Here is a 12,777-nt window from a genome sequence, read left to right on the forward strand (position 1 = left end):
GACTGTAATTGAATAGACAGGGAAAGCTCCACTGAAAAGACTTGATGGAGTCATGAGTTTGTGGGCTGTGTGTCTAACCATTTAAATGCTGTAGAGCAGACACTGGACTTGTATAATGTAAAGACCGAGAGAATCTATAACTTTCAACAGAAGGCTGGTCATTTGTTTAATCTTCTAGGCATCTCCAAAGAGGAGCTACCTGAGAGAATACTATGAGACGGCCCTGCAAGACTTTGGCTCCTCAGATGACATTGACAAGAACTGAAATTACTTTCAGGTGCACTTGAAAAAAGGAGAAAAAAAAAAGAACATGGGGAAAAAAAATCACTCATTTCTTTCGTTGATGTTAAGTATTAGTGTCGTTTGTGCCAGTTTTCATTGTGAATGAACAGATTTCGGTATGCAAGTGTGAATATAAACCAGTCATATGATTCCACGCTGTTTTGATATGTCAATCTAATCAGACATCCAGAGCCAAGAAAAGGCCACTTGTAATGTTCCATAATCAATTCTGTCTGTTCAGTTATAGTCTCGAGATGGTACGTTTGGCCAGTGGCTGACAAGACACTGTAAAATATGGATCAGTTTTAGCTGTCTGAAAATCTGGTCCAAACTCATGTGCAGTGGGTTGTCTAAGCTACAAGTTAAGATCTGCAGTGGCCTGCCTCTGACAAGACACCACACCAAGAGCACCAGTTTCAAGGTGGTAGCTACTAGAGTTTTCAAATTTAAGTCAAGAGGCTTATAAAGTTAAGAAGCAGCAAGGTTCGGGTCATATGCACATCTTACTTGGTGCTGGGTTAAACATGACCCAAAAGAGAACAGCTGATAGAATCCGCAGTCTCTCCTGTAGCTTAATTTTCCTCGTTTAAAATAAGACGGGACAGCCCACATAAGGTCTAAACACAAAATCGGAGACAAAGAGTATTTCTAAGACATGGAGGTAAAAACCAGGGGGAAGTTTTGCACCTATACACCTGTCTCCATCAAGTGTATTTACCCTCTAGCAGGCATGCAAACTGGTTAGGGGTGGAAAAGGTGAAAAGGATGCCAAGTACAGAAAAAAGACCCGCTTGGGGGGGGGGGTCCGGGGGTATGCTCCCTGGAGATTTTCTTTTAAAATAAGCTACTAAATGCTCATTTCTTATGTCTTTTAGGATTACTCTGGTGCTGGTCACAAGCTAACAGAATAACAAGACTGAGCACAATAAAGTATAAATGTACCTTTACATATGATACAGTGGTGCTTGAAAGTTTGTGAACCCTTTAGAATTTTCTATATTTCTGCATAAATATGACCTAAAACATCATCAGATTTTCACACAAGTCCTAAAAGTAGACAAAGAGAACCCAGTTAAACAAATGAGACAAAAGTATTATACTTGGTCATTTATGTATTGAGGAAAATGATCCAATATTACATATCTGAATGGCAAAAGCATGTGAACCTTTGCTTTCAGTATCTGGTGTGACCCCCCCCCCCCTTGTGCAGCAATAACTGCAACTAAACGTTTCTGGTAACTTGATCAGTCCTGCACATTGGCTTGGAGGAATTTTAGCCCATTCCTCTGTACAGAACAGCTTCAACTCTGGGATGTTGGTGGGCTTCTTCACATGAACTGCTCGCTTCAGGTCCTTCCAGGACTGGATTAAGGTCAGGACTTTGACTTGGCCATTCCAAAACATTAACTTTATTCTTCTTTAAAGTGATACTGACATCAAAATCTGAAAATTCCTATTGATAGGCTATATTCCGAGTTGGAATGTGACCACAGAGAAATTCAGTGGCCAAAACAACGCGTCTGCGGCCACTCGAGAGAGATCTGTTATTGACTGTAGATGGTGTCCAATGACAAATTGTGCCGGTGGATATGTAGACACCAGTCAATTTGCATATAGGGTGTGTCTGTAGCGAGATGCTATAAAACCCCGTAGAAGCCCTCTTTCACCTGCTAGCTACTTGGCTCGAGTTTGTGCTATTTTGCTGAGACTTTATTATCGATCTTGCTACGGCATATTGCTATCTATCTATCTATCTAGCTATCTCAGTGATTCAAATCCTCGTGCCACTGAATTTCTCATTTTTTTTCTATGGCTAGTGATGAGCGGTACTGAGACCCACCCACCCAGGAAGACAGCTTTGAATTCATAAAACCACACCTATTTTTGGTTATGATTCAAACTCCCAATGTTAAAAAATGTGTTCAGAAAGGGCATGTCAGTCTCTCTTTAACTGTATTGTTTGTGATAATATATGGAGTGTCTGTTGTTGTCCATGTATGTATTGTGCTGCAGAGTGTAAAATGTAAAGTGTACCAAAAACAAATTCCACCGGCCTTGGTTGTGTGGCTAATAAAATTATCTATCTATCTATCTATCTATCTATCTATCTATCTATCTATCTATCTATCCATTCTTTGGTAGAACGACTTGTGTGCTTAGGGTTGTTGTCTTGCTGCATGACCCACGTTCTCTTGAGATTCAGTTCACAGACAGATGTTCTCACACTTTCCTTAAGAATTCGCTGGTATAATTCAGAATTAATTGTTCCATCAACGATGGCAAGCAATCCTGGACCAGATGCAGCAAAACAGGCCCAAACCATGATACTACCACCACCATGTTTCACAGATGGGATAAGGTTCTTATGCTGGAATGCAGTGTTTTCCTTTCTCCAAACATAACGCTTCTCATTTAAACCAAAAAGTTCTATTTTGGTCTCATCTGTCCACAAAACATTTTTCCAATAGCCTTCTGGCTTGTCCACATGATCTTTAGCAAACTGCAGATGGGCAGCAATGTTCTTTTTGGAGAGCAGTGGCTTTCTCCTTGCAACCCTGCCATGCACACCATTGTTGTTCTGTGTCCTCCTGATGGTGGACTCATGAACATTAACATTAGCCAATAGAGAGGCCTTTAATTGCTTAGAAGTTACCCTGGGTTCCTTTGTGACCTGGCCGACTACTACACGCCTTGCTCTTGGAGTGATCTTTGATGGTCGACCACTCCTGGGGAGGGTAACAATGGTCTTGAATTTCTTCCACTTGTACACAATCTGTCTGACTGTGGATTGGTGGAGTCCAAAGTCTTTAGAGATGGTTTTGTAACCTTTTCCAGCCTGATGAGCATCAACAACACTTTTTCTGAGGTCCTCAGAAATCTCCTTTGTTCTTGCCATGATACACGTCCACAAACATGTGTTGTGAAGAACAGACTTTGATAGATCCCTGTTCTTTAAATAAAACAGGGCGCCCACTCACACCTGATTGTCATCCCATTGACTGAAAAGACCTGACTCTAATTTCACCTTCAAATTAACTGCTAATCCTAGAGGTTCACATACCTTTGCCACTCGCAGACATGTAATATTGGATAATTTTCCTCAATAAATAAATTACCAAGTATAATATTTTTTGTGTCATTTGTTTAATTGGGTTCTCTTGATCCACCTTTAGGACTTGTGTGAAAATCTGATGATGTTTAGGTCATATTTATGCAGAAATATAGAAAATTCTGAAGGATTCACAAACTTTCAAGCACCACTGTATGCTCACATTTACAAAGAAAAGTAACAAAGGGCAGCCCCACTACATACACAACTAATTACAATTATTTTCAAAATTATTGCTCTCCATACTTGCTCTGTGCCAGAAACCATGTTAAAATGTGAAAATAAAAACAAATGTGAATATGAAAGAGTGTCCTATGCTTTAGGACTGGTGGGGGGACAGGGCTAGAAGGGTCTGTCATTTTTTTCTTCTTGGCCTAGACCAGTGTCTCAAGATCCTGTTTCCTCTGTTTCGCCGTATGACTCAGCTTTGCCCTCTTTTTTCTTTTCTTTTTTTTTTAACATGGTGATGCTGGTCGTGCGGCTTGGGTCCTGGGCCATTCTGGTGGCGTCTGGACACTGCTTGGCATCCTGTGCATCATATTCTTCATAAATTTTATAATTATTTTATCCTCTTTCAATGTTGTATTCTGTAAATCAGTGTTTCTCAACCCAGTCCTCAAGGAACCCCTATCCTGCAGATTTTCTTTGCAACCCTGAATAGGTACGTGTTTGTAGTAATTCGGCAGTGAATGTCAGAGTTTGCGCACCTTGCATAATTAAGTGCTGTGAGATGATTGGTTGAGTAAGTACAAGCAGAGCTATCTATGCAGGGTTACAATGAAAATCTGCAGGGTAGGGGGTCCTTGAGGACTGGGTTGAGAAACACTGCTGTAAATTGTGTACACACAACATCCATTGCATGTTGTCCGTCTTGGGAGATCCCTCCTCTGTTGCTCTCCTATTTTTTCTCCCTGTTAAAGGTTTTTTTGGGGTTTTTTTTCAGGGAGCTGTTCTTATTCGATGCGAGGGTCTAAGGCCAGGATGTTGTGTTGCCCTTGAGGCAAATTTGTCATTTGTGATATTGGGCTATACAGATAAAATTGACTTGACTTCTCTTCAGCCGTCTGCCCTTCGCTCTCCTGAGCTCTGCCAGATGGTTGGCAGACATACTTAGACTGCTGCCGTCTCTTTTCCAGCAGACTGCTGCGTCTGTCAGTGGTTCCTGCTGACCGGAAGTTCATACAGTGTGCGGTCCACCTCTCCGTAGCCGACATCCTCCCTTAACAATGTTAGCTAGCTTGCTAACAACTCTTGTTTCCCCCCAGTTTGATCTCTTACCTCAGGCTTTCCGACTGGCAGGTACGTTTCGGTTTTCAGTTGACGCCTGCTCTGTGGTTTCGTGGCTGGCAAGCGCCACTGTGGCAAATTCGTTGGGGCTTTTTCCACACAGCGGGTCACAGACTGACAGCCTGGGCTCGCGCCTTACTGCGACTAGCAAGTTGATTGGCTGCTGCCTTTTGTTGGCAGTCGACGCACGCGCATCCATGGCATCAGATGTTCGCACTCCGTCGTCTTTCTATGGAAGTCGCTTTGAGTAGGCAGGCTCTCGACCCCCCCCCCACCCCCTAAATTACTTCTCCGCGGATCTGCACCAATCACGTCGGTGACCTATTCTGGAATTTCGCCGAAAGTTAACGTGCCTGTTTTAGGCATCTCATATCTCATTTCAAGATACACATTAGAATCACACACACACACACACACACACACACACACACACACACACACACACACACACGATCAATTCAATACCATCACAATAATCCAAATGTCAGAAGCCAGTCGTCCATTATTCCACACGGTTGAAAATATAACCTGTATGCAGTGACGGCTGGTGGTGATGTTGGGTGGGTGGGCTAACAAATATAGCGACGTACAGTTCACACTGCAGCACCAGCAACATAACATCTGAGATACCAAGTTAGAGCAACGACACTATACACCTTGTTATAGCAAGTGCTCTACAACAACACTATAGAGACGTATAAGAATGACCTGATGCCAAAACTCTCTCTCTCTCTCTCTCTCTCTCTCTCTCTCTCTCTCTCTCTCTCTCTCTCTCTCTCTCTCTCTCTCTCTCTCTCTCTCTCTCTCTCTCTCTCTCTCTCTCTCTCTCTCTCTCTCTCTCTCACACACACACACACACACCATTTGGCTATTTTTCTCTGTACAAATTAGCACATGCCATTTTTAACGAGAACAACATATGCAAGGACGATGGAATGATATGCTACATGATAGAACAGAATGCAGAATCATGTAGCCTACAATGTCAGAAAAGGCTCATTTAAGGATGCACAACAAACTGTGTCCCAACTGAAACGACTGCCAATAAATACTTCAACTGTTTTTATCGTAACTTTTTTTGCAACACATTGTGTCAAACATGTCCCGAATAAAACAATTTGGTAAGCACAGCAAAAATAGCGGTCATTATAGAAGAGAGAAGCAATATGAAGACAGGAAAGCTAAACGTGTCTGATGGTATTTTAAGAGGTCTATAAGCTTGAGCCTACCTTATTTGAAGAGAAGCTCACATCGACGACCTTTCTGGGATGCAAACTGGTTAATCACCATGTCACTGAAGTCCGGTGATTTTTGGAAGAAGTCCCGCTCAACAGCCTATCCTGTCCCATAGTGCTTCGGGGGAATGATTTGACCCTCTTAAGTGCACTGAAACACCTCTCTGCAGATGTCATGCGGGTTGTGATGGCTATTTGTGTTAATTTCAATGTCTCAGGAAAAGTGCTCTTGAAGGTCCTTCTCGGATTGTTCCCTGAGCACAATCACGCCCTGGCTTGCTTACACACGCCACATCGGTTGTCTCACCAGCTTGCACAGCCACACATGGTGCCTGCGATATTTCATCAGCCAATGTTTGTCTATAAACAGCTAACATAAAATCAAGCAACTCATTTGGCTTGTCTTGGACGTGTACTTGGCAACCTGTGTGTTTGACAGGTGATCGGCTAACTAACTGGCTATCCAAAAAAAAAGCGAACTGGTTTACGAGGTCCAGAAACACGCCCCGCTGGAGTGAAGTCGGAGATTCGCCGGACCGCCGCAGAGCAAGCTCATGTCTCCCTCAAAATGTGACATTGTCCACAGTGACACAATCCGAGATAATGAACGCCTGTTCTTCTTTACCAGCTCGTTGTGTCTCTGTACAGAAATGCGGTGGCCTTCATCAAGTTGACAGGTGATGTTAAATTCACTCAGCATTGATAGTGTAGCGAAGTCGGGGGAGGGGTAACCACAGGAACTGCCGCGGCCGAGACGCGAACCCGTAACGCCCGCACCGCAGCAGACGTCGCTAACCGCTCGACCAAAGTGTCAGACCCGTCAGCTAGCGGCCAACGTGTCTACTTATCCATGCACGTTACAATTGCTTTTCATTTCCAAGATGGCTTGTGCTGCATTCATGTTACCCTAATTTTGTCGGATAAATGTGTTCAAATCCACAGTTCCGTGTTGTGTCCAAGCCGTGTCTCCTCCAAAAAGCAAGCGTGGGAAACAGAAAAGTGAATTCTCAGCTGCACTTGCCGTTAGCCAGTCCTTTCGTTGAAACCCAAGTAACACAAAACTTACCATTTTGTCGTTTGTCCTTTTGTGTTATTTGAACACCGTTTGGACAATGACGCCCCCCAGTCTCAGTCACTTCCATTTTTTCCTCCAGAGACACTGAAGAAAATGGATGAGAAAGTAAACAATCCACCTCATTCATGCTAAAGGCCGCGGCCGCCATTGGCACAGTCGATCGCTTTTCTCCTTTCCCACTGTCACACAAGTAGCGCTTCATTGTGTGTACTGCCTGACTGTGCTGTCATTGGTCAAAAGTCAGTGGCCTGTGGCTGATTGAATTTAGCCCAAATGATCAGCAAATCAAGGGTGCGTGCCAAGACACATGTCACTCACGTAACACGGAGACGGAAATGGAAGCTGACGCAATTGTGTTTGGGCTGTAAAAAATTAGCCCATTTAGACGTATTTTGTGTCTTTCTTGTGACTATTTAGTGCTGTTGCTGCTCTTAGGTTCCACCAAAATTGGAAATAATCTGTTCTAAGGTTTTTTTTAACAATATTTTTCTCATCTTTATTGTAAAAGATAGGGAGGGCTTAGCCCTGTTAGCCCATTTATACCAGCCGTCCCTGCTTGTATATCACCATAATGGCCCTATCCAAAAAGGAATTATGTTGAATTCTTCATTCAGTCCATTGGGGACCAATTTTGCATCCATACATCCACTTAGTCTTTGTCGTTGGATTCTTTCTAGGCTCTCCCTTCTTCTGCAAGTCTTGAAAGTCTTACCTTGTTTTACATTAGAACAGGTGGGGTCTATTTTATATAGTTTATGTGAGTGCACATATGTTTATTGGGATTATGTATTCGCTGTGGTAACTGTGCATGCATTAAACCATGTTTCTATAACGTAAATTAGAAATATGAAGTGACTGACGTATTTGATGGAGGAAGGTGTAGGGGTCCAAAACCTCACTCTGGTTTTCATTTCCCCTTCCTAAAAAGCCCCCGTCTCAGATTTTGACTTCAGACCTGATGACAGCCCACAGTCGGCTGATACGCTGTCTCTTTTTAAACATGGAAAATAGAGGGTACATGTGAATACGGGTTGCATCGCTATTTTTCCCCTTAAAAAAATTAAGAAACCTCATTCTGCACCACAGGATGCATTGACTGAGCTTCTTGATTGAGCCCTCAGACTTAATTTGTTTTTTTTCCCTCGATGTTGATTTTGCGCTACATCTTTTGCTGCAGCCCACCCTGAAATCATGTTTTTGTTTTCCTGGGAACATAAGCTCAACCCGAGACCTATTGAGATAGGTCGATTAGTCTGCAGGTCTCTTAACATGCATTTGTTTGGAAGCATTTTGAGAAAACACCATCTCCTGGGATCAAACCTAGAGCCCCTTTACTTTGAGGCAACAGCGCTTTCCGATAAGCCACTGTGTTACTTTTTTGTACTCCAAGATTTAAATATACGGTATCCAAATAGCAAAAAACAGCAAAAAAAAAAAAAAGTCGAGCAGATAGAGAACCAAATGTCTGAAGAACAATATAGAGGACTGACAATTGCAGACCAGCACAATACCATGAAGTGGCTTTGGAAACAGCTCCATATTTATTCTGCATGTTGAAATGGCAAATGTGGATGCTTTCATAATCAAATGTAAACAGTATGTTTTCTATTGAAGTCCCTGTGAGGTAACAAAATGTAAATCCACCCATGTATTGGTACAACAGAAGCAATACCCTTTACATAGTGCCGTCACATTTCCTTTTACTGACCACCGAGGTCATGATTAGTAGCAGTTTCCAATGACCAACTAATATAAAAAAAACCTTTAAGGGAGGTTAGTGAAAGTAATTATTTAAAACACAGTTACAGAGGCAAACTCTCAGTATACTTAATAATCTCCTTTTTTCTTGTTGTATACTTTCTAATTGTACACATACTTTGTAGCTGGGCACTGATAAACTCATGTTGATGCCCAAATGGAATGTCTCAAAATTTTGCTTTCAAAAATACACAGTGTACCATAAATATGAAGCAGTAAATGTTTATGGAGCAGTGGTATGTCCACAAAGTCATCTTAACAAATTATGAAATGTTAAGACGTGTATAAAACATTTACAGTCCAGGAACAACCTGTATGTTGCGTTTTTAAGGGCACTTTGGATTACTCTTTCCAGCTTTTTGTTTTGCACTGAACTTGACTATGATGCAAATAATGCTGACAATGAAAAGTATTAATTGTTTACATGGTGATTGAAATGAAAAACTCTTACACTGGCATGTATAATGAATGATACAAGTACAGGCCCATAAATTATGCGGAGAAGCATTACAGGCCTTCGGAAAAACTGCACCTTTCTCGCTTAATGCCTTAAAAAAAGCTTAGCCAACCAATGCTAAGTTATGTAGTATGTGTAATTGTGTACTGAACACAAACTCTTGATTTAGCAAACCTCAGAATCCACTGAAACAGAAATGTATCTTAAGGCAAGCTCTGTCAAGCCCTGGTAATGGGGCATTCATCCTATTTGAGGGGGAATGGTGCCATTCTTGGCTATTGCACTTTCTGATGTGCCCTCTTTTATTGCATGTGTCATCATTGCTACCCCCTAGTATGGTCCTTATTTGGTATTCTCCATGGAACATGTCTACCATTGCTGGTAGCTTGCCTTTGCACTTACTCGGTTAACACGACATCCATAAACAACTCATACAGAAGTGGAGTCTGGTGAGACAGCCCAGAGCCTATTGTCACCCTATTGTCAACCTCAGCCAAAATGGATCCCCATCAGTCTGAAAAGGTGGTGAGCAGAGGAGCTTCTACCTGTTCCCCCCATCCCTTGCCCTCTTTCAGTGTTTCTTGAAGAAGATGTAGGTGAAAAGCCCCACCACGCCTGCGGAGAGGAGCCCGATCACACACTGATGGATGGTGATGATGTTCTCCAGGGCGTGGATGCGTTCCTCCATGGCGCTGGTGTGGATGTAGTCATAGATGGAGGCCCCGATGCTCCACACGGCCCACAGTGCATCCACCACCGCTTTCATAGTTGGAGAGACCATGATGAGAGTCACCTACAGCTGGGCACCAGCCCAATCTGCTGCCTGCCTGTGGACCCCACTGGGGGGAGGTGGGGGTGGGAGGGGGGGGAGAGAATGAGTTGGAGGGTTGTAGAGCTATCCTTAAATGACCTTTGTCAGGAGATGGGGGGGAAGCATGTATGTGGACACTGACAGTGTCAGTGAGGCTAATTTCTTCATCAATGGTTTAGGATCTGTGTTAGCACTTTTAATGTTGTCTCTAAATACACCCCCACCCCCGAGTCTTCTGAAAACCACCTGACCAGTCAATCATCTTGACGTCACGTCACTGATAAAGAACTTGATCGACTACTGAACTAAAGTCATGTGACTTGTGGTTACGAACTGAGAGTTTATACTTTATCGGCGACCTGTGATTGTGGATCTACGTGAAGCGCAAACACGCAGCAAAGAGCCGTCCATCAAAGAAAACGGAATCCCATCCGTACCGTGAGACTACAGGCTAGTACCCCGCCGCTGCGCTGGGACCTGGCGAGGCCGATGACGCGATGCGGAGCAACTTTTGGTCCCTGTGGAAATACTTACCGACGTGTTCCTGCTGTTGAGAAAGCCAAGAAAACGACGCGGGGAAAGGTCCGAACAGCTGCCGCTGGACAGATCTGTTCTGCCGCTATGAGAAGCAGGTGTCGCCGTTCCAGAGTCTGCTATGGAGTCCGGCATATTGCTGCTGCGCGAGAGCGTCACCACACAGGGGCTGAAAGTAGGACGTGATCTAGAATAGAATAGAATAGAGTATATTAGTATAGTATAGAATATAATAGAGTAGAATAGCAGTAGAGTGTAGAATAGAATAATTTTGTATAGAATAGAATAGTATAGAATAGAATGGAGCAGAATAGTATAGAATAGAGTAGAATAGTAGAGTATAGAATAGAATAGAATAGAATAGAGAGTATAGATTAGAATAGTATAGAACAGAATGGAGCAGAATAGTATAGAATAGAGTAGAGAGGATAGATCAGAATAGTATAGAATAGAATAATATACTATAGATTAGAATAGTATAGAATAGAGTATATTAGTATAGTATAGAATATAATAGAGTAGAATAGCAGTAGAGTGTAGAATAGAATAATACAGTATAGATTATAATAGTATAGAATAGAGTAGAATAGTAGAGTATAGAATAGAGTACAATAGAATAGGGCACACCTCTAATATCGCTCATGCTTGGATCTGCGCTCACTTTTGTACTTTCTTATAATTTCTGACGTCTAACCTTATTTAATCTTATCTAGCTGTGTACACGTGTGTAGGCGTATTTTATGCGTAACGGGGAGCAACGTGCCAAATAAGATTCCGTTTGTGTGATCAGACTTGGCCATTAAAAACTGACCACATCACATGATGGACCCACATCTCCTACCTATAGGCTACCATTGCAAATGAGTTCAAAATGTTAAAGTGGTAAGCAAAAGGCAATGTTCACAAAATCCACATATCTAACAACCCCCCGACCCCCCCCCCCCGCATCAACGTAATCATCGCCATACTCAGTGAATTTAAAAAAAAAAGACCGTATCTGAATGCTCCTTTATGTGAATCGTCGCAGGCCAATAATCTACTGTCACCACGAGGGGTCACACCACACTAGGATGTGCCGTCCGCGGAGGTAAAGGGAGAGGTGAGATAATCCGGGATGTAACCTCGGCGTTATGCATACGGAGAGGGGGGGCGGTGGACACCTTGAGAGAATCGCGGATCACTCATCCGTGACCCGCCGGAAAGATGATTAGCCGTGCAGACGGTCACCTAGACGGGCAACTCAGCAGAGCACGGTAAAGTGTGTGCAGTTTACAGGCAGACATGTGTTTCTTGGCCATTTTCTCCTCATTCAAAAAGCGGCAGACATGCATTGCATTGCATTGCGCTGGATTGCTGCGCCCCAGTCTCGGCGTCGGAAACCTATAATTGGAGGCGAGTCGGAGTGACGCGCTCAAGTTACCACTTAGCACAAGTCCATTTTGGGGAGGGCCCAACACGAGGGCGCAATACCATATATCAGCTCTGTCCAGCTGTTGGTTATACCGGGCTGCAACATGACAAGAACATCAGCAGCTCTCTTTCCACTACTATGGATATTTCGGTGCGTGCTCACGAGGTCTTCTTCTTTTTTTTTTTTTTTTTTTGGTTTTTGGAGAACGCCAAAACGATACGCAGAAGCTTTGGGGATAAGGCACAACGCGCTACACTGTTGCGTCTCTTCTTTTTTTCTTCTTCTTTTTTTCCCTTCTTCTTCTCCTGAGGCGAGAGGAAAGGCCATGCCATGCAGACAGTCCGACTTATTTCAAAATACAATTGCTGCAATTCGTCCCAAAGGATAATCTTACTAAATGTGGGAGTCGTGCAATACCGGCGTGAGTGATCAAATATATAGGGGCGGTGGTGATGAACAGAGAAGTAAAACTTCACAGGCAGCCACGGTATCCTCCCGACAGAAGACACAGAGCCTCCCTCCCGTGATATTCAAGTCATATGCTGCCTGCGCGGAATGCAGACAGCAGCTCGGTTGATGTCTGCACCCAAATGTGACATCGGGGAGAAAGAGAGAGAGAGAGACAGAGACAGAGAGAGAGACAGAGACAGAGAGAGAGGGAGAAGAGAGAGAGAGAGAGAGAGAGAGAGAGAGAGAGAGAGAGAGGCCCAGAGACAGAGAGAGAGGGAGAAAGAGACAGGCACAGAGAGAGAGAGAGAGAGAGAGAGAGAGAGAGAGAGAGAGAGAGAGAGAGAGAGAGAGAGAGAGAGAGAGAGAGA

At 43.3% G+C, this 12,777-nt stretch overlaps 1 long non-coding RNA gene across 1 annotated transcript; it reads right to left on the minus strand.

The window, feature by feature from the left end:
- Positions 1 to 8,513: 8,513 nt before the first annotated feature.
- Positions 8,514 to 11,750, minus strand: LOC130113364 (uncharacterized). The gene is made up of 3 exons (XR_008810280.1): positions 11,709 to 11,750; positions 10,549 to 10,735; positions 8,514 to 10,042 (listed from the first exon to the last, which is right to left on the minus strand). It is a non-coding gene; the product is annotated as an uncharacterized LOC130113364 (long non-coding RNA).
- Positions 11,751 to 12,777: the final 1,027 nt, after the last annotated feature.

The sequence above is a fragment of the Lampris incognitus genome, chromosome 5 (genome assembly GCF_029633865.1).
Source record: "Lampris incognitus isolate fLamInc1 chromosome 5, fLamInc1.hap2, whole genome shotgun sequence".
Taxonomy (NCBI): Eukaryota; Metazoa; Chordata; class Actinopteri; order Lampriformes; family Lampridae; genus Lampris; species Lampris incognitus.